Source organism: Lontra canadensis, unplaced genomic scaffold (assembly GCF_010015895.1).
Source record: "Lontra canadensis isolate GAN:19392208 unplaced genomic scaffold, GSC_riverotter_1.0 scaffold39, whole genome shotgun sequence".
In the NCBI taxonomy this organism is placed as follows: domain Eukaryota; kingdom Metazoa; phylum Chordata; class Mammalia; order Carnivora; family Mustelidae; genus Lontra; species Lontra canadensis.
Window position 1 is genome coordinate 5,675,604 of NW_022631033.1, and position 23,599 is coordinate 5,699,202.

A 23,599-nucleotide genomic window follows, 5' to 3' on the forward strand; every position below is an offset into this window, starting at 1 on the left:
ACTTGTTAGAGTGGCTCCCAGGACTCAGAAAACCCATTTATTCACTAGACTACTGATTTATTATGAAGGCTCTTAAAGTATAAGGATCAACATCTACATGAAGAGAGCTTGGGCCAAGCATGACACCTAGAAGGACTCTGGATGACCAACTGTACACTCTCTGAACCCCTTCCTTTGGGTTTTTTGGGGGATTTCATCATATAAACATAGTGGATTAACTCACTGGCCATTAGTGATTGATTCAACCTCAAGCCTCTTCCCTCCCTGGAGGTAGGGGTGGGGGGGTACTGAAATTTCCAACTCTTTAATCAGGGTTAGTTCCCCTGGCAACCAGTCCCCACAATAAGTTACCTGTGGGCTTTCTAAGAGTCACCTTATCAACATAACAAAAGAAATCACCAAGGGTCCAGGAGCTCTAGCCAGAAACAGGAAAGAGGATCAACTATCTATTTCTCATGAAAAATCACAGTATCACAAGGTCTGTTAAGGTAAAACCACTGCACCATGAGGATGGTATTTGTAGGGAATCAAGGCAAGGGGACAGCTTCCACACCCAGGAAGCGTGAGGCAGAGAGATAAGGACATACCCCAAAGGGAGGGCCTGATTCAGGCTGAAAGTCTCCTGGTCAAAAAATGAGAATGTGAGGGTATAAACCACTGGAAACTCAGAGAAGCTTCGGGGGAGGATTTACTAGATGTTGAACGACGGAGAACACAGTCCAGCCCTATTCACACTTGCAAGGCCACAGGACACCAGCTAAGAGATGTCACACAGTCGCCACTTACCAGCTCGCTTAGATCACCAGGCAAGGACGGTGTCAAACCAGGTCCACGTTGTGAGTTGGTGGTTATGTGGGAAAGTTCATTCTCCCCTGAGTCCCAGTCACCCCAAACAACTTGTAAGAGACTTGATCCAGATGCTACTCAAACCTCCCAGTTCTGTGACTGCAGTTCTGGTCAACTGAGAATTTTGGTAATCACATTTAAGTAGGGATTAAAGAAAAACAAAACAAATGCTCTATGAGTCACTTTGCCCTTTGGATCCAATCACATCCCTGCAAATCTCTTATCCTGGCAGCTGGGGACAGAAATTCCGCCACACCACACCTCACCATCTGTTCCCTGGTTCTGAAGTAACTGGTTCTGTTGAAAGAATGGGTCATCACTTTATTAGCTGCATTAGTACAAATTACACGGTGTTTTAATTTAATCTCTGGGAGCCACTATAGGTATTGTAACGAATTTGATCAGAGTCCAATCTAAGAAAGGAAACACATATTGCTGAATGTGATTTCTGTATTAAAGTGGCTGAAAGTCAGTATAAGGAAAGACAAACATTATGAATGTCATGAACATGTTGACCTCATTTCTGATCAAAGCCCCCATATTTCCAAGGGGAAAGGACTTTAAGGCTTTGGGAGCTGCCGTTAAGGTAAATGGGCCTTGAGGTAGGAGGTCCCTCTCGTTCAGTCAAAACTGTATATTGATGGCCTTCCTGCGTCTTAGCACCAAACACTGCCTTCTAATTGATGCAAAGAAGTTTCTCAGTGCCTAGTATCACTCCCCGGCATATCCGGCTTAGATACTTAAATGCCTAAAGTGTTCAAGAGCATTCTGGGTTCTTTAATTACTTCCCCTTGCCTTTTGGCCCATTTTCTAAATAGAGTAGGGTGGCCAGAGTTTAAGAGTGTTCTTCACAAGGCTTTCCCCTCGGTGGTTAATGGGTAGTCACGAAGGCAGATCTGTTGCATTCTTTGCCAAAATTCTTGGCAAGAGTTTCAAAATTTTAATTAACCTCCATAGTTTTTATATTTAATATTCCCCCTTCTATTTCATGGATAGAGTTGACTTTGAATGGATTTTTGTTTTGTGGAAACTGATTTGGAATGGCTTCCTATTTTAGGTTTCAAAGAAAAGGGCAAGGTGCTGTAAAAGGATAAAGAGAACCACAGAAGATCAGCTGTGGCTGTGTTCTGCAAAACAGAGTTTCTCCTTCCTGCTGTACTTTGCTGTCTTGAAGCAACCATGTTTTGAGGTTGACTAAGTCCCTGGAACATTCTAGATTCAAGCATAAAGCAACAGTGCTATGAATTTTCTTGTACAGCCAGAAACTTCAGGAAACATCAAACTTATTGGCCTGAACACGGTTCAATCAACTGTGAAAATTAAGGGGATGCAGCAGGTACAACCCAACCACTCAGTCAAGAGCTTACATTTCCTCCTGCTCCAACTGCTATGTTGACTTGCAAATGGGCACCTCTCTGAAAATAAGTGATTGCATTTATGTAATGCCTGTGGGAGAAAAATCTTAAATTGCCTCTCGGATATAACAAAGTTATAAATACATTTTGTGAGCCCCTATTTGCTGTGAAGACCAATAAAAATGCATGTTGCAGTACCATTAGAAAATAGGACAGTAATTTGTAGTTCCCTATTTTGTACTGAAACCTGAATTTATTTATTGAACCTAATAGTTCAGCGTCATCATTCTGAGCCTGAAAATATTTACAACAGTCTTGAATCTAGAAAAGTTCCACATCAGTAATATATTTGCTATAGCAGAATTTTTAAATGTTACTTTAATGAGATATTAACATGTGCATATACTATAGACATACACGTGTACAATGTATACATATATAATATACAAAAATAGCCCCTTGGTGAAATATCCAGTACCTCTATCCAGATCACAGCAAAAAACTGCATTAAAAATTTTTAGAAAGAAAAACTTTCTAATAACTATAATCATTACCACAAAAACATATGCAGTAAAGTTCATATACTTTGCTAATTGAAAAAGTCTTCATTTGTAGACTCTGATCTGATATCCTAAGATGCAGAATATTCAAAAGAGAACACTTAATTTATATCTCTGTCACATGAGTTTTTCGAGGTAGTTGGTCTGATGGAATTTTAACTGGGGCCCTTTTCCACACTCTTTTCTCTAATCTGAAATTGTGCATGCCACCATCACAAATTAACAAACTTGGTCACAAAGGTTAGCCAAAAACAATAATACACATACACAATGCGAAGCATGGAGGAGGTTTCTAAGCTCTGGAAATTTACTGTATACACTTGTGCTTTGCTCATTCTTTGGGGATCTGTTTGAATTACTATTGCTACAGAATAAAACACTCCGACTTTAGTGGTGGGAACAACCATATTCTTATTATGCACTTGGATTCTGTGGCTTGGAAATTCAGAAAGGGACCAGCAATAGTGGCTGGTCTTTACAGTGTCTAGAACCTCAGCAGGGACAACTCTAAAGCTGAGGGTGAGGACCAGAGTCCTCTCAAGACTGGTTTACTGATCTGGTGCTCAGAGTACGTACCCAAATGTGCAGACTTACAGAAGGAAATTATATTTCACCTCTTGGTGGAGGAGTGGCAAGCAAACATAAAAAAAACAAAAATGTGGAAATGGGAAATATGGTTGTAGTCATCCTTGGAAATCACCATTTGCTATAGCATGTGGACCCGTGGGTGGACTTCCTCCCTGATCAGTCTTCCAGTTTTAATATGGAACCGTAACATGGACTGTTCCATATGGAATGCGGAAATATTTACTGGGGCAGATAAGCCACTCCTCTCCTAAGGAAATTTGTTAATTAATACACATGGAGGGCCAGCAGAAACCCTCTCCGACAGTCACTGGGAAGATGGTGAGCTAACTACCCGCATGATGCCGGAGAATTTAACTCACCTAAGCCTCAGCTTTCTTATTTCTGAAATGGGAATAATAAGTAACATATAGGATTTTGGTGAAGATTACAAAAAGTGGCTTTAAAACGTGTTTACAACATGCAAGGTATTTTGTACATAACTAGTAACATCATAAAGACATATTGTCACTGTTCTTCTCTAGTGACTTCTGAAACCCCCACGTGGGTCTTCCGATGGGACCCTGAAGGCTGCTTACCAGGTGTTCCTGAGGTGTGACTCTACTATGAAGAGACCCAACCAGAAGCAAATTCTGAGAGTGAAGACTGTCACATTCAGAAAATGGATGGCTAACAGTCCAGCTAACGTGCTTCGTTACAACCTAAACTTATTGGCTAAAATCTACTTTTCAAAATCTCTTGTTATGCTCCTCTGATCTGGAGGCAGAATGGGACTTCCTCAGGGAGCAGGAACAAAAACACCTGAATCCACAGTGGTAAAGCGAGAATCTGGAAAAACACCAAAGCCAGGATTCACCCTGAATGATTCACGGTGTCTCTAACTGGTGATTTCTGGTATCCTGAGGTCTGGGTTTAAATGACACGCGTCACCCACGAACAGAAGAGAAGTGTGAGGCCACAGTAGGAGACAGGAAGACACTGAAGGGTGAATTCACTCCACAGAAGTGGACAATCCCAAGAACAAGACTTTACCCCTTCCCCACAGGGTAAACTAGAAGAATATGTTTCTGTCTCAATCTCTGGATAAAGAAAATATATATGACCCTGGAAATTCCAGCACATGAATCTGCACTTAATATATTACCAGCCCCTTAAGAAAAAGAGTGAAAATACAGGTTTATGTGAGTCTCAAAGTGATAAGCTACCGAATACCTAACAGAAGCCAACCTCTTCTGAGGAGATTCACTTTAAAATCAGGTGGCAGGGGATTCTCTTTCTGATTTGAAGAAGGGAGTTCCTAACAAAACAGCCTGCCTGCAGAGAGCAGCTATAAACTCTGGGCAAAACTGAAAATGAACAAGAAAACCTTTCTGAGTGAATTAGAGACTGCACAAAAGCAGGCAGATTGGTTAGGGGAGTTGAAACTTGAGGGAAGCAACCAGTTCTGGCCGGGGGAGGGGGGGAGGCTGTGGGAGAGAAGGGGGTCCCGTCTTTGTAGCTTTTCCCCCACCACCTGCACAGGGAGGAGGCAGAGATGGGAAAGACTCACTAGCAATGCTGTCACAGTCCTTGTTGAAGGAACCAGTTGCGGGAGCCTGGGCGCGGGGCTGCAGAAAGGAGAGAGCCATAATGGGGAAGTCCAAGTTCTGTGCACAAACTCTGTTACATCTCCAGCATATCAGTGAACCCTGGTGTGCGGGGCAGAGCGAAAAGTGCAGAGAGCTGGCCAGCCACCTGCAGCACACCAGACAGAATTTGCAATTCAAGGAGAGCCCATTTTGTGGTGTGTTGAGGCAAACCTTCCTTCTTTTTGGAAAGAATATCACAGATTCCAAACCTCCACAACCTAACATTCTCAATGCTGAGGAATCCACAACTCCTCAAGATACAAAGAGGCAGGAAAATATTTTCAATATATTTCCAGAGAAAAACATAATCCACTCTGTGATAACCTGCACGTCAGAATTGTCAGGCAAGGACTTCCAAACAGCTGTTATAATCACAGTTAGTGGAGCAAAGGGAAATCGCACATATTTATATGAATAAAACAGTAGTAAAGCTCAGAGACAGCCTGATCTGTAAGTACGCTTCTGTGTATATATACACACTGATGTACACATAAAACAAAATACATAATCCCTGATTTTTTTTTTAAAGTTATTGAATGCATCTAGGAGTGAATACAGATAATAATGAAAGTCAATGAACTTGAAGGGGGATATATATGACTGTGCAATCTAAAAAAGAGGAAAAAATTACAAAAATATAATAAAAGAGCCTCAGAAATTTGTCACAATAACACAAGTTACAATGGAAGCCCAATTAGCACATCAGAAGAGAAGGCAGAGAAAGAGGTAGAAAAATAATGGGAAAATAATGACTTTAAATTTGCAAATTGGTGGCATCTATTTTCAGATTTAATCATATCAGCAAACCCCAAAGGGGATAAATACAAACAGATCCATTCCAAGGCACCTGAGGGGCGACTACTGGGACCACTGCCGGTGAAAGATAAAGGGACAGTGAGGGTGCGGCAGGAGAGGAGACAGTCCCCCAGGGCACTTATCATGAGGGACAAGACCTCTCGTCAAACTGTGGGGACAGAGACTGAACCATAGCCCCCCCAGATGTGCCCTACAAAAAACATTAAAGGAAGTTCTCAAAGGTGAAGAAAAGGATAAAACAGGGAAACTCAGATCTTCAGGAATGAATGGAATATAACTGAAAAGTTCATGGATAAAAATACAAATTGTAGAAAAAGGAAAACATACACTAAATATATCAATTATAAACATACATTAATGTGTATATATTATGATATAACTTGTTTATAATTGCTAATGCATAACTATATGATATAAAATATAAAGATTTATCATCTTAAAATATTTAAATACATATACCTTTTAAAGCAGAAAGAATAATCTTGTCATGAGGCTTTAATGTATATAAATGCAATAGATATGATGCTACGTATAATGAACAATGGGAAAAAGATTGACAGGGACAATATGCAAAAAGGTAAAACAAATAGAAAACAAATCCTGAAAGGCACATCTAAGTCAACGTACAGAAACAATTTCATTAAATATAAAACAGTATATAAATGTGTGTGTGTATATATATATACATATATATATACTATCTCTTTTTTTTTGGTGTACATGTACTATTTCAACGGAATAACTAGGATGATCACATTGGATATAAAAAGCAAGAATATACACTGTGCCTATAAAAAATGCACTTTAAACATAAAGCCCCATAGCAGTCGAAAGTAAACCAATAAAAAAGATATACTACACAAACAGTAAGAATAAGGCGGCTGAGTGGCTTTGTTAATATTTGATAAGGTAGACTATAACAGAAGTTAGAGCATTACTGAATACAAACTATTCAGTGCCTGCGGATAGAGTTGTCAATTCATCATGAAGACTGAACAGCCATAAATGTGTCCTCCCAAGAGAAGAGTTTCAAATTATGGAAAGAATAAACTGATGGAAAAGACATATAGGATTCCATCATTAGAATGGGAGATTTTAATCCTCTCAGCAACTTATGGAAAAATTAGGTAAATCACTAAAGATAGAAAAACCTAAGAAAAGCATAATTAACTACCTTAACTGCCATCTATAAAATCCTACACCTAACAACTGAAGAATAAACATCACTTTCAGGTGCACGGGGCACACTCGTGAAGATAGATCCATTTTATGGGCCATAAAATAAGTCTCAGTACATTTCAACAAACTGAAATAATATGAAGTGTGTTCTCAGGTGTTAACAGAAATAAAATTAAAAGACCAATAAGGTATGTTAAAAAAAACCTCAAACTTTTGGAAATGAAACAATATATCCCTAAATCATCCATGGGTCAATGGAAAAATTACAAAAGAAAGTGGAAAATATTTTATACTAACTGATAATAAAAAAATTAACATTTACATTAACATTCCTTTGAAACAACTAGAGTAATGGTTAGGGGAAATTTATGGTTTTAAATTATTCTATTAGGATAAAGATTTAAGACTTTCCCTAAACTACCGCCTCAGAAGATTAGAAAATTAAATACAAAGAAACAAGGAAAAAATACAATGAGCAGAAATCGACAAAACAGGAGACAAATAAAAGAGAAAAGAAACAAGGTCAGCACCTGGCTATAGGAAATAATCAACAAAAATGGTACATAGTGGACTAAACTGAGGAAGAAAACTGAAAAATCAGGAAAAAAAGGGTAAGTTCTCACTACAAATCATACAGAAGTTGAAAGTATCTCAAGAGAATCTAATATGACCTGTGTATGGCAACAAACTCAACATCTTAGATTAAGTGGATAAATTACTTGAAATGTACATCCTAGCCAAATTGGCACAAAATAAAAGAAACCTATGGAAGAAACTGAATTTACCATAAAAATTGTCCCATGAAGAAAGTATTGGTACAGGATAACTTTATTGGTGAATTCTATTGAACATTACAGAATAAATACAATTCTTACATACATTTTTTCACAAAATTAAAAAAAAGAAAAAAAAGGAACACTTACTAACTTGTGTTAATGAGTCTGCCAGGGCTCTGATAATGAAAACAAGACTTTAGAGAGTCTTAGATTTAGAGAGAGAAAGAAAGAAAGAAAAAAAAGAGTAGTGTCCCTCAGGTTTATAAAAGTAAAGATCTTTCACAAATATAAGTAGATAGAATATGACAAACTTGATAAGGAGGAAAATCTTAAAAAAAAAAAGGACTTCTTTTAGGAATATGAGGTTGCTGATATTAAGATATTAGTCAATGGGACATCCACATTCAGCCAAGACAAAGTAACAGAGGTTATATTTATATTTACCTATAGCCACTGTGAAGTCAGAAACCACACAAAATATTGTAGATATTGAAAAAGATAGAGCAGAATCATATTTTCCAAGGGATGGAAAATAAACAAGTCATATGTTTTCACCGGTTTCCAGTTTATAGTAAGGACTAAGAAGACACAGAATCAGATGGAGAATTTGCAGAGCCAGGCACAGAAGGGCAGACAGCTGTCTTCAGCGACAACTCTGGATACGTGTACAGAGGTTCTGGAGTCTTTGGCTAAGTTCTAAAGTGCACATTTTATGTAGAAATATCGACAGAGAAGAACTGTAAGAAAGATTACGCTGATAGTTTCTCGAGCTCACAAGGGCTCCAGCCATGGTAGAAAAGCTTTGTAATATGTAGGGCAGAATCTTCAGAGGGATGTTCTTTACTATAAGAATAAATTTAGGCTAGACTGGAAGCTTCTCTGGGCCCACCGTATAAAAGCTTAACAGGAAGTCTTGAAAGATCCCAGTAACTAAGGGCATGCAAGAACAAAATCTTACAGTGTGTTAATGAAACACAATCCAGTAACAAACAACATAAAATTTCCAGGTCTGGTATCCAATCAAAATTTATGAGGCGTGTGAAGCTGAAGAATATTATGACTCACGAACACTAGTAAAGTCGATCTATAGAAAGAGACCCATAAATGACAGAGATGATAGATCTAGCAGAAAATAAAAACTACTAATTAGAAATAGGCTCCATATGTGAGAAGGGGGAGAAAAATATGAGTGTGGTGAGGAGACAAAAGATATAAAAAAAGAATGAATAGAAGAGATATGAAATTTCTGTTCTAAAAATATCTATTCTATTCTAAAAAATAGAATAGATATGAAAAGTATAATACCAATAACTAAAAACATACTGCCTGGGATGAACATGTCAGACATTCCAGAAAAAATGACTGGTAACCTTGAGGACATAGCCATACAAACTATTCAAAATGAAGCACAGAAAGAAAAAGATAGTTTAAAAAAATAATACAATGAATCATCACTATCTTGGTGGGCATTAGTATGTAGTCCAATATACATATAATTGAGGGAAAAGAAACAAAAATATTTTAAGAATAATGCCAACTTTTTCCAAATTTATATAGGGTCTAAATCCAAAGATTCAAGAAATTCAGCAAATTCCAAGCAGAATAAACATAAGAAAACCATTCCAAGGGAATCCTGATCACATTGCTGAGCACCAAGGATAAAGAGGAAAATGTTATAAGCATCTAAGAAGGGGCTGGGAACGGTGAGCTCATTGCCCATCAGAGAAGACAAAGACAAGAGCGGCAGATGATTCATCAAATACCACATCCAGCAGTCAAGGCTGAAACACCCACGCACCGAAAGAAAAAAAGAAATTGTCACTCTAAAGCTCTTTGTCCAAGAAACCATCTTTCAAAAAAAAAGCCAAATAACAGTATTTTCAGCCAAAAAAAAAAGTAATTAATTGCCTGTGTATCTGCACTGAAATAAAAGTTAAATGAAGTTCACCAGACACCAGGAAAATTACAGGAGCTGGCAATGCGCTTAGAAACAAAGGAATGAAGAGCAGAAGAAATGGTGGGGATGACTCTGACATACAGAGACCCCTACAGCATCCCTCTCACGTTTACGTCTTTAAGAGGCAGGACTTCCAGCTCTGACTGCATGAACAGGCTGAACAGGAGCTTACATGCATGCGCGTCCACATGCACACACACACGCACACACACATGGACACACGCATACACACACGTGCACACAGTCTACCACATTTACAACACGTTCCAGGCTCTGGAAGCCAAAAAAAAGTCAAACAATGAATAGAGAGTGTTTATCCACAACATGCTGGCAGAATTTGGGTAAGAAAGGTGGGGATCTGGGAGCATCTTAACGAGCCCACTCACTCAGTGGAGATGGTCTGTGAGGGAGCAGAGCTGGCAACGGAAACAAGCAGCTTTTCTGCTCAGGGGCCAAAGCATATCTTGATGGTGATGATCACTTCTTGGATTGTACAAATCTCCAAACCCAAAACTGAATGTATTTTGGTACATTATAGATGTAAATTAGAGCCCACTAAAACTGATTTTTTTAAAAAAATGTAGGTCTCAAAGAACTGACATAGATTTTTATAGAACATGAGCTCAAAACTGGAAACGCCCATTGTTAAGAGAAAGCATCGGCAGGAGCAAAGATCAGAAATTCATGACACTGACAATGATGTAGAGACTGTATTAGAATTACACGATCCCAGTTATTTAAAATTTGTTTAATGTGAATAAATAAGATGGTTTTGGAAGTATAATTAACTAATAGGAGACAATCAAATTTATCATAAGATCCAAAGAATAAACAACAGTTCAACAAGAATCTCTGTGGAGAGTTCAAGCAGACTAGAGAAGGGGGCAGAGGAGCTAGTGGAGAGGTTGCTAAGGAAGCAGAATGCAGCAGAGAAAAGGAGATGAAAAATGTGTATGAGAGGTAAAGAGTAAAGGACTCAGTGAGCCGAGCCCATGTTAAGTCAGCAATGCAGGGGACAATAGAATGGGGAAGAAGCAATATTCAAGGAAATAATAGTTGAGAATAAATGAACAAGTGGAAATACAGTCCCAAATTGTGCCAAGTTACAGAACACCAAACACAAAGTGAAAATGCTAGGGGGAGAAAAAATTAAAAACAGCTATAAGCAAGGAAAACAGGACCACACAGCAGACTTTTCAAGCCTACATTAGAAAATAGAAAAAAGTGAAATGATATCAATAAAAGTACTGAAGGAATTTAGTTATTGTATTAGTGAAGGTTCTGCAGAGAAATGGAACCAATAAGATATACAAAGATGGATGGAGGGATAGATAAATGGATAGATGAATGGATGGATGGGTGGACAGACAGATGGACAGACAGACAGATGGGAGATTTATTATAAGAATCAGCTCACATAATTGTGGACGCTGAGATACCCCATGATCTGATTTCTGCAAGCTGGAGCTCCAGGAAAACCAGTGGTGTCACTCAGTCCCCATCCGAAGTTATGAGGACTAGAAGCACAGACATCTGATGGTAGAAAACAGATGTTTTAGCTCAAGCAATGAGCTCACTGCTCCCTCCTCTGCATCCTTGCTCTATTAGGGACCTCAGGGGACTGGAGGTTACCTACCCACGTTGCAGAGGGTGATCTCATTTACTCACTCTACAGATGCCAATGTTGGTATCTTCACAGACACACCAGACAGTATTTTGTCAGCTCTCTGGACATCCCTTAACCCAGTCAGGTTGACTATCAACTGGGCATTCCATCCCCTAATAATCTAGAAATAATGAGGGCAAATAAGGGTATCTTTAAGAAAAAGATGGGGGGAAGAAGAAAAGAAGGAAAGAAGGGAGGGAGAAAGAAAGAAAGGAGAAGAAAGAGGATGGAAGGAAGGAAGGAAGGAGGAAGGAAATAGGGAAAATTATATTCAAGGAAAGTAAAAAAGGAACATAAGGAAAGTGGTTGTAGAAGAAGGTCTCATATGCAAAAAGAAACGCTGAACAAAGGAAATGTGAGGATATTGGATGTTATGATTTTCTCTCAACTTTGCATTTCCTGAACTTTCTTTGCATTGTCTTCATATTAGTAATTTTTTTAAAAAAAGAATTATGTGGGACCATTTATTACAGGAACAAGCAGTACTGGACTCCCAGCAGGCCCAGAGAGCATGGCATTATCCCACCACAATGATGGATGGAAAAGTCCTCACTTAGCTGTGTGAAGTCAAAGGCAGAAGGGCTTTGTAGCGGGTCTTACATAGCCTCTCCCAATTTTCAGTGAGTAAAGTAAGGTCACATTATAATACGTTCCTTTTTAAAAGTAGAAACATTTATAGGTATGTTTTAGGAAAATTTCTATCTGAAACAGTTGAGCACTTTGAAAAGGTTTAACACTTTCAGGGTAAAGTGCAACAATGTGCAAAGTTACGTTGAGTGAAACGCTTTATTATCTAGTATCGCCAGATTGATGCAAGCATTAATTGCATCTAATTTCTTAATAAGGAATTTTGAATTAATAAGGAGATAGTTCTAATATAGAACACAGGGAAACAAAGTCTTTCTTTCCAGTTGATGAACTGATAATGGCAAGAAATGTTTATTTGCTTTTGTCCTTCTACACTTCTCCCCATGGGGTACCCAGCCTAGTGCTTTATGGTCAAACATAATCAGTGAACTGCAGGAGAATTCACGGAATCTATTTAAAGTTGTAGTCTCTTTTCATGGGCAGAGAATGGGCAACATAATACAGAAAATGTCGATCCAATACTTAATTAAATATTTGTTTTCCTGATGAATTTAAATAGATCAAGAAGGGACTCCAGGATGATGATCCAGAGTATCCAAAAAATAATAATAAGAAGAAGAAGAATCCTCTAATTCCTCAGTCTGGGTAGAGTTTGGAGCTATATGGATTAGTTCAATAAAAGAGTGTAGGTGAAGTATATGGGGGGGGGATGGAGGAGGCAGTCAGAGAGAGAAGGAGAGGCAGACACTGTCAGAAAGAACAAGCACAATCAAGACTACGTTAAATGCTCTTGGAAAACATAAACAAGAGACTGTCGTTAGGGCTATGATTTAATTGTATCAGAATAACAACACGAGATTGAATGTAATGCATCAATAGAGAATTAAATCAACTAACCCAAGAGACAGAAAAAGTACTGTGGCATTCGAAAGGAAGGAAGGAAGCCTTTGTGCACTGAGAAGGATATGAAAAAGACGCAAAATTGTGCATACAGTACAGCGTCTTCCAAGGATGAAAGGGGAAAGGACACTACACCCTGCCATGTCATTCTGAGTTTTAAACATGTGAGTGCTCCGCTGACTTCAAAAAGATACACACACACACACACACACCCTCCCAGCTGAACAGTATACGTCCCTGATTAGTGCATTTGCTCATTTGCTTTATCTGTGCCCCATTTTCACATTCCTGCATGAATCACACATACAAGATGGTATTTAAGTTTGAAGGCCACAGATCTAGCAAGGCTCAGAGAACAGCAGGAAAGAAGTAAAAACACCAAACACAGTCAACGTTTCCTGCTCACATTTGCGGGAGGTGCATTGGCTTGTAGGATTCTGTGCATGTATAAGCCAGAAAAACAAAATTAACATCCTCTCAGCCCCCTCCCCTGCCTGCCACAGAGAGACTGCCTCATGTGAAAAACTGGCACAACAAATATAGAGCCAAAACCAAAGACACTGACAGCCCAGGTTGATTTACTTGGCAAAGGCAGAGAGTTTCCAGAGAAAGGTATATAATTCTTCCAGAAGTTGAGGAGACCAATGAGAAAGAAAAGAGTGAGCACAACTGGTTGTTTGCATAGAGCAGGGAGAAATATTTGAGCGATTGCTGCCATGACTGTTTTTTTTTTTCTTTTTCCTGCGTTTTTTGGTTGACAGATTGGTTTTCTACTAGTTTTTTTCTTTTTCTTCTTTGAATGTTTTATTGTATTGAAATGAACCCTAAGAAGGGATGTATATATGCATATATGTACATATAAAATATGTATACGTAGATACCTGTATACACATATATACCTGTAATATGTGTGTAATGTAATCTATCTATTTATATATTACAACGACCAAATGAGAAAACATTATGACAGTGTTTTGTGCACCACAAAGCACTATCATATAGTACTTTCCTCATTTGGTCATTGTAACAAGCTTTAAAGAAAACATTCTTTCTTTCTTAAGGAAGCAGGATCAAAATGGTCCAATGCCTTATTCATTATGGCACAGCTAATACTGGAAAGCGGCAGAGTTTAGTTTATGTATCCATTCGTGCATGCATACATTCAAGAGCTTAGCCCAGGCCGAATACTTTCGTTTGCTTTCAAGATACAAAGAAAAAGAAGTCGAGTCTCTGCCTTGAGGGAGCTCACGTCCTAGCAGAGGATGACAAAGGTCCAGCACACATGTGCTGTGGAAGAAATGTCCCATGTATGAGGCAAGCACAGAGTCTGCCAGCTGGGTCACACAAGGTTTGATGAGCCAGGTCACCCGGAGCTGACCTGGAAAGCGGCGCAGGCATTCCCGAGGTAGATGGGACAAAGGGGAGAGGGAGAAGAGACATGCGGAGGGGGAGAGGAGACGTGGGGAGGATATCTCTGGCCAAGGAGCTTCCCTAGTGCTGAAGAGCCACACCCCTCCAAGGAGTGTCCCCCAGCCTGCCATCGTGAGACGTGACAAAGGGCAGTGCTATTCAGGCGGTACAGAGTCAATTCCCAAAAACCCTTCTGTCTCCGAGCCCAATCTCTCCTACAGTCTCCAAACTTCAATGCGCGTAAAATCACTGCGGGGATCGTTCGGAAGTATCTGGGGCCACCTTGGGGTTCTGATTTTGATTCACACAGTCAGGCAGAACAGAAGCCAAACTTCCAGTCTTCGGGCTAAGGAGAGATTGTGTGGCGTAGGAGAACAGCCCGTGACGGAGTGCCCAGCACGTCCGCCAGCACCGGCTCGACCACCGTGAAGCCCCTTCTTGTCTTGGGGCCCACATTTTAGCCTCTGCAAAGTGATCACACGTACCAGGGGAGCAGTTTCCAAAACTGTGCTTTTGTTTTCAGAGTAGACGTTGCTGTCGTTGTTCATGGAACAGGAATAAATAAATAGCCAGTATTGGGATTATTCAGACATGAAGAGAACAAGCTCTCATGTTTGCTCTGCTGCTCACCCAGAACACTTCTGGGACCAAATGCATGGGATTTCCCCACCCCGAACAATCCTGCAGCTCTCCAGACACAAGCTGGGGGTCCCGCAATTCAGTTCCATTCTAACCCTATCAACCTATCTACCTGCAGATCCCACAAGTCAAGGGCTCAGTCCCACAAGATGGCACCCACTGCCGGTGCCAATCACCAGCCCTGTCACTTGTTGTTGTCACCTGTAGTTCTGATGGATTCTCTCTAAGACAGGGGTCCCATGAGCCATCCTCAGTTTCAATGATCTGCAAGAATGGCTCACAGAACTCAGACTACCTACGTTTGCCACTTTGTTATGCAATAAGGAATATGCTAAAGGATACAGATGAACAGCCATATGAAGAGATACGTAGGGTGAGGCCTAGATGGGTCTAGAGTGGAAGCTTCTGACCCCATGGACCTGGGGGGTTGGCCATCCTTCCAAAGTGTGGATGCGTCACCCATCTGGATGCTGTCAGAACTCTGTATGCTAGGGATTTTTGTAGAGGCTTCTTCACATAGGCATGACCGATGAGTAACTCAATCTGTAGCCCCTTCCCCTCCCCCAAGGACAGGAATGGGGCTGAATACATAAAGTCCATTTACTGCTGACCCTACAGTCCACTGGGTCATCCAAAAACTTGTGGTAAAGCTAGATTGGACTCTGCCTCACAAAATTTATCTGAAAATATCCCAGAGAAATGCCATAAGAAAAACAGGCATAACATATGTGCATCTCATTCACATGCATCTATAAGAGAACGTCCTGATAAATGATCCCGTCTCTGACCTGTTTCAGACTTTCTCATTGAAAGTGATGAATTGGAGAAGGGAAACAGCTAAGACATGGTTGGAATTACTTGGTACCTACACTGAATATTTTAGAGTTGATATTTACTTTGACCTACAAGGCAGCCTTGACCATTTTTACTCATTAACACATCTCCTTCAGGGGCTGAGGTACACATCCTGATTTTGGGGAAGTAACAAGGAAAAAATTATTTAGCTGCCTGTAAAATATATAAAGAGCCTGTAAAAACAGAAATGACTTACACCACCAGCAGCAGCGGGATCTGATGCCATGAAGGGGTTAAGAGATGTATTAATACAGAGAATAGCACTGAGTTGCAGGGCAAGGTTCCCAGAGTGATCCTTCACCGGCCACGTGTATGGCGCAGAAAACCGCACAGGTAGCCAAAGAGCACTGATTAGCATGAACAGATGGTAAGGTAGTGACAGCCCAAAGTTAGTGTACAGCTCACAATTCAATATGCTTTGGCTTCTTCCTAAGTGTGCGAGGCACAGAGGCGTTTATGGTGATTATGCAATAATTATTAAATAACACATTTGAGTCACACGATCTTGATGGGCTCACAATATATTAGCCGCGGTTTCCATGTAGCCAGAACAGAGTTGGTGCTTAATGTTAAATGAATAAAGATTAAGGATGTAAAACTGAAAAAAAAAAAAATCAAGTACAATATGAATATTGAAATTAACTATAAGATAAATGTCATCACAACTATCTTCTACAAACAATTAATAGCTATGTTAATCTAATACTTTTTGTCTGCCTCAGATCTTTTTTTTTTTTTTAAAGATTTTATTTTTAAGGACTCTCTACACCTGGGGTGGGGCCTGAACTCTCAACCCCAATATCAGGAGTCCCAGGCTCCACCCACAGACATTGTCTGCAAAGCCACTGACCTCGGGACCATCCCTTCGCTTGCCTCTTCAGAGCCCCTCAAGAAAAGCTTTTGAAAATCTAGGACCGGGGCGCCTGGTGGCTCAGTGGGTTAATCCTCTGCCTTCAGCTCACGTCATGATCCCAGGGTCCTGGGATCGATCCCCGCATCGGGCTCTCTGCTCAGCGGGAAGCCTGCTTCCTCCTCTCTCTCTGCCTGCCTCTCTGCCTACTTGTGATCTCTGTCAAATAAATAAATAAAATCTTAAAAAAAAAAAAAGAGTGAAAATCTAGGACCATGTTAAATACAATGTTAATCACGTTATCAATGAATCCCCAGCCACAGACAAGTGGGAGAAACGAAGTTCACATCAAATTTGGAAAAAGAAAGAAAGCCAATTCAAATTCAAGTCAGAATCATCAGTAAGCAATACGGAAAATGAGATCAGCTTCATTCTCTCAGTCTCAATGCTGCTGAGAGAAAGAAAACAATTAGCCATTGGTGCTAACTGGAAACTACAGGACACACACGGCAGCGTCCCTCCCTGCGTAGTAGTGGTGATACGGTGGGATTCTGCTCCTAAGACGGCTCTTTCTTCTTCCCTTTGCTGTTTTTCACTGTGAAATATTCAACTGGTGGGTGTTTCATGCTTAGTTACTTTTCTGGTTTTTGGTATCTACACCCGCTCTGGGTTTGCAAAAAAAAAAATTATTAATTCATTATTATTTATTAATTTATTATTATTAATTTATTACTGCATTATCCTCCTGTGCCTTCTCAGAAACAGAATATTTCATTTCTAAAATGACTGTTCCCAATCTAAGAAGAAATATCAAGAGTCTCACTTTCTTTGTATTAATTTTTAGACTCTCTGTTTTATCTTTCTGACAGGGCTTTCAAGAATGCATGAGGTGAGAAGATGCACACTTCTTATCTTTCGCTCTCATATGGACGCCTCTCTTGCTCTGAGAAGCACAGAATTTCCTTCAACAACATCCAGCTGCAGCATCCCAGTGCTTCAGTGTACGATAAAACCAATGGGCTCACCACATAGGTGTGAGAAACAAAGTTGACGTCCACTGAAAAGAAGGATTTAACCAGATTTAGTGAACTTTCTCGAGATCACGGAGATCAACTTGTGATGTTTGTTAGGATCTTACACGAAGAGGGCACCACACAGGTGAAGGAACACAGAATCGGGATGGGATTCCTGTCTGAGTAACTGACATTCCTTGAAGCCTATGTACCAAGAACCTCACTCCCAGGAAGAACAGAATAAAAGCTAGAGTGAAAGTGAAAAGTCCTACAGGAAAAGCAGAGGAGGAGGAGAGGTTAGTCAAAAACCTAGGAATCCTTCCCACGAGAAATGATATCTGAGGTGCCCGATTATTGCAGCTGGAGATGGGGGAACAGAGCATCTGTGTAGGGTTTTGCATTAATCACATCGGTTACATGCTTGGAATCTGCGTGTTGGCAGAAGGAGGAGGATGGAAGGAAGGTCAAGGACATGAGCTCGACCAGAAGGAACAAAATGCCACAATAATTAGTTGAGACTTTAATGAGTGGGCATGAAAGATTTCTAAGCAAAGAAATAACATAATCAGGGCTGTGTTCTAGGAAGATTTTGGAAGCAGAGAGTGTTACTCTAGATGTGGAATGAATCTCAATTATGTTTAAATCATTGATGTACCTAATTCATAAAGATTTGTGGGATGACACTGCATTACTAGAGGACTACTTGTGACAATTAATACTTTACATTTACAGAATGCTTCATAGTTAAAAAAATAAATTTTCTATTTAGGATCTCATTGTAGCTTTGCAATTGCCTCAAGAAGTAGGGAGCATTATCCTTGTTTATAAATAGAGAGTAATCTTCTGTCATATACATCATATATATACATATACATCATAATTAGGAGAGCAAAGACCAGAATCCAGGATTCTGGAAAATCTCATGTGATGTCAACAGTTATATGAATTAAATGTCAGTGAGAGAGGAAGAGAGTGGAGGACTTTGGAAATAACAGTGACTAAAAAAGTAAAATTTTAGAAACATAGGTGCCAATTCAGGAACAACTCAATAATTTTACATTTGTTCTACTTGAAACACATAATTTCACCTTAAGAGGAAAAAACAGGAGTTAACATAGAAAAGGGGTACGTGGGTGGCTCAGTCAGTTGAGCAGCAAATTCTGGATTTCAGCTCAGGTCATGATCTCAGTGTTGTGGGACTGAGCCACTTACTCACAGAATTTAGAATCAGAATGAACCTCAGAAGGAAAACCATTGAGAGGAGGAAGAATCTTAAGATGTGCCCCCTGAGACTCCCGGGCTCTTGTGTATACCACAGGTCCCAAATCAACTGATCCTCAGATACGGAGATTATCTGGGTAGTCCTGACCTAATCAGAGGAGTTAAGAGGCTCTTCCTCTTTCTGTCTGATAATACCCATAATGTCTAGGGCTGTGCCCTCTGCCCTGTCCCTGTTCCCAAACCTCAGTAGAGAACAAGGCAATTTCACAGTTCTGTGTGTCTGACCCAGCTGGGGCCACTTGGAAGGACCAGAGGCAATGGAACGGCATGGCCCTCAGGGTGGGAGAGCCTCAGATTCCGGTGGCCATCAGTTTTCTTTCTTGGATTCCAAAACTGGGTTTCTGGTAGAACTCTCCATATACCCCCAAGAACCCCAAGTGTTCTCTTTTTTGTGCTGGTTTTCTTCATTGAGTTTCAGTTTCTACACTGGGATATCTGGTGTCTTCTGCTGACAGATCAACTTCCAAGATCCCCACACATGACCTTTATGGCTTTAATCCTATGGAGCAGTTCATTAATCTCTCATTGTTAGAATACCATTGAACTCAGAAGGGCAGGTATCCTTACCTATTAGTGCTTTTTGTTCTTATTCGTGTCAGTTAGCACTCCAACATCATATCAGTCAGAATCAAGAATAAAAAACAAAATTATTTTAATTAAAATATACTTTTAGGGACACCTGGGTGGCTCAGTTGGTTAAGCTGCTGCCTTTGGCTCAGGTCATGATCCCAGGGTCCCGGGATCGAGTCCCACATCGGAGTCCCCACTAGGCGGGGAGTCTGCTTCTCTCTCTGCCTCTGCCTGACACTCTGCCTGCTAGTGCACCCTCTCTCTCTCTCTCTCTCTGACAAATAAATAAATAAATAAAATCTTTAAAAATAAATAAATAAAATAAACTTCTACATTTGCCAAGGACAAAAAAAAAAAAAATCACAGAGCACCAGATCAAATTAAAAGTATCATTCTTAGTTGTAATGCTAATAGCCATGAGCTACAAAACAGATTATGTCCCAGATTGAGGTTCAGTTCAGTATAAGTACTGAAATACACATGCAAGCTCAAGTAAAAGGAGATTAAATGAATTCTTACTTATCAAAACCCAAAGTTGTCCCATGCCTGAGAATTTTCAACGCTTAAAAACAAGATTTTTAGGTTGATGTCACATTACTAATGTCCTTAAATTTTCTTAAGGGGTTTGAATTTCAGTTATGTTATCCATCTAAAAACTTCCTTCAGTTGACTTTTACATGGTACTTGAATTAGATGATACTGAATCGTAGTGACATTTGTAAATATGTACACATAGTTTAATTTTCTTTCCAAAGTTAGTAACATGCAGATCAGCCCATTGAAAAATCACTAACTTGCTTTTATCAGCAAATTTTTAAATAACAGCTAATTCAAGAGCAGACCTTCATTTTCTCTGAACAAAAACCACTTGCTTCATTAAGCAATATGTTGACAGCTAATATGATAAATTTAAATAACAAATATGAATTTTACAAGCTCATTAACTGATAACAAAAGATGCAAAAGGGCATACTTTTGAAAAGGGTGATTACCTCATGTACATAATGTTTGTCAAATTTACTTGAAATACACATAATAGAGCATTGATGTTGCATAAATTATCATAGTAATCCCTTTTAATTTCTTTTTTATTTATTTATTTTTTTGAGAGAGAGAACACAAGAATGCAAGCTGGGGTTGGAGAAGTAGGGGAGTAGGGACAGAGGGAGAGAGAGAATCTTAGACTCCACACAGAGCCTCATGTGGGGTTGGATTGCACAACCCTGAGGATAAAGACCTCAGTCAAAATCGAGAGTCGGACACTTAACCAACGAAGCCACCCAGGCACCCCTAGTTTCTATTACAATACTGAAGTGACTACACTCCTCAAAAACAAAACAAAACTATGAGTAGCAGATGAAGAATGGAAAAAATAGGTAAAATAAATTGATGCTAAATGTATGGCCAAAGTATTCAAAGAAAATTTAATCCTAAAATAAACATGGTAGGAATAAAGGATATATAGTAGTAACTCCTCCAGTGAAATCCAGACGACCTATTTTGGAGAGGTTTTCCTCTGTTTCTCTACTACTTCTAGAATAAATTCCTCCTTTTTGGCAATATACAAGCACTTTGCCTCCCAATAGGATTTCAGCAAAAGTTGTGCACAGTGTTTAATAACAGGGAAAGTTCTCGTTCCTGAGGCACCATCAATCCGGTAATAGATAAAGATATTCCAAACAAAACGTTTCACTTGTGAACATCCTCCTACTGGCTTCCTTACTTCTCTTTACCACCACTGACGAAATGTTGCTGGCACAGAATATTCCCTGTGCTTCCTCAGCTGTGAGGGGCCCAAATCAGTCAGTAGTTAACGTGGTAAAATTCTTACAGAAGACGGTTTCATTTCTGTAATAATGCATGTCACCAATCTCTTCATACATCTTCCCAATCTCAACAAAGCCAAGTAGGGGCGGGGTGTAAAGCTGCCCTTGCCTCAAGATACTTCCTTTACGGGGTGCCTTCTGTCCAGCGATGTCCCAGTGCACAATGGTGTTTAAGACTGATGCTGGGTCTCCCGGAGATGACATGAAAAGTGAAACTGATGCCAGTATGGTGTTCCTCCAGACACCATCCACCAGAATCTGACCACAGCAGGAGAGCAAAGTCCCAAAGAAAAAGAAACCCCTGAGGAGCACAGACCAGCTTCTTTGGGAAGAGTGAGACCTGCCAGGCATGTCAGACGGAGTTCCTGAAACAGTCCACCAAGAACACCTGCTTAGGAAGATTTCCATTTTAAAGATTTTATTTATTTATTTGACAGACAGAGATCACAAATAGGCAGAGAGGCAGGCAGAGAGAGAGGAGGAAACAGGCTCCCTGCTGGGCAGAGAGCCAAATGTGGGGCTCAATCCCAGGACCCTGAGATCATGACCTGAGCCGAAGGCTGAGGCTTAACTCACTGAGCCACCCAGGTGCCCCAGAAGATTTCCATTTTTAAAAGTAAATCTAAATCCCTGAAAACAAGGCTATAGGACAGGAATCTACACTGGGTCAGTGCAAATGGCTTCTCCCGAGAACTGTTTGGTTCATCATGGCACTTACCATCTTGAATCTGCTATTGAAAATGTGTTACTATTAGATAACTTTAAGGGAAGTCCTTTTTTCCTGATTCATTTTGTCTTCCTCATAATGCCTAACATGGTCCATTCCATGCAACGAATGCTTGCTAATTTTTTTAAGTAAGCTAACAAAGGATTCTCAATTTCTTAAGAATCCAAAGTCCAAATATAGACCATTGTCATTGCACCTTTAGGTCAGCTCATCCAAATCCTAAGGTATTTTTAGTCAATCAGAAATGTCCCCCCGTTAGGGTATACTAGGGTAGTAGGTGCCCTTCCCAGCACAGTCTCCTTATCAACCTCCAAGCAGAACACATTCTCTGAGACTCCTATTGTTTACTCAAAACAATAGAATTGAAATACTTACGGATTTTAGAGGTTTGGTAAAAAATTATTAAAAGAGCAGGAAAGAAATAGCATCACACATTTCAAGATAGCACATATGAAATAAACAGTGCATGAAAAAGAGTATTTTCTTCCCTTTACGTCATGGAGAAGACATGCAGGGGTGTTTTGGTTAGTGGGTAGCCAGGGAGGGCTCCTCGAGGTCCAGCGATTCAGCTGGAAGGAACATGACCATTCCCCTCAACCCCCTTCACCGGCTAGAAATCTGCTCTAGGTTGCCCACCTCAGAAGGGACACTGAGATGTGTAGAATGACTAAGACTAGAAAGCAAATGAGTCTGGTGAACAGCCACACAACCACTGACATCTAAATGATTCCCTGTCCTCCCTTATTCTACATTATAACATCTCTGTCACTGGTAAGGTCTCGCGTTCCTTTTCCGAAGTGAATATGGGAGAACCCATATATGAACACAGCACAGAAATAATGTATTCTGTAGGAGATAAGCAGCTCACTTTTAAACTGCTTGACAATTCCTTTCTTCACACTTCATATTATTTTATTGAAAAACTGGTGTTTTAAAGATTTATTTATTTGAGGGAAAGCAAGCAAGCACAGGGGAAGGAGCAGAGGGAGGGGGGAGAGAATCCCAAGCAGACTCCCCACTGAGTATGGAGCCCAATGTGGGACTCGATCTCATGACCCTGAGATCATGACCTGAGCCAAAGGCAGACACTTAATTGACAAGCCACCCAGGTGCCCCCAAACTGTCTTCTTGATTAACAGTCACAATCCTCTCTCATGAGAAAAAGTCTGCAGTTGCTGTCACTGACCGAGATTTCCTACAGATATAAATTTCTCCTTAGAAACAAAGAAATGTTTTTTTTCTGCAAATTTATTTGCTTGAAATACACCTTTGTTCTAACAACTATTCCCACTTACCCCGCTGAACCAGGTCAACTTTCATCTAGGTCCCTTAGGACAACCAATACTTTGAACAAACCCTCCCTGTTCTTCTCAAGTCAGAATGACTTCAACCCAGGTTAGAGTCTCACTTGCTGAATCATAAAGCTGTCCTCGACATAATTTAGGAGCCATCTGATAGCTGTATTTGTAACCCGACAGATGTCTAGGTGGTTAAAGCCCTCTGGAGGATGGTGCCATGCAGTTTGGAACTCTTTGAAAGTGGCCCGGTGTTTGTCATTGTTGCTACCAGTCA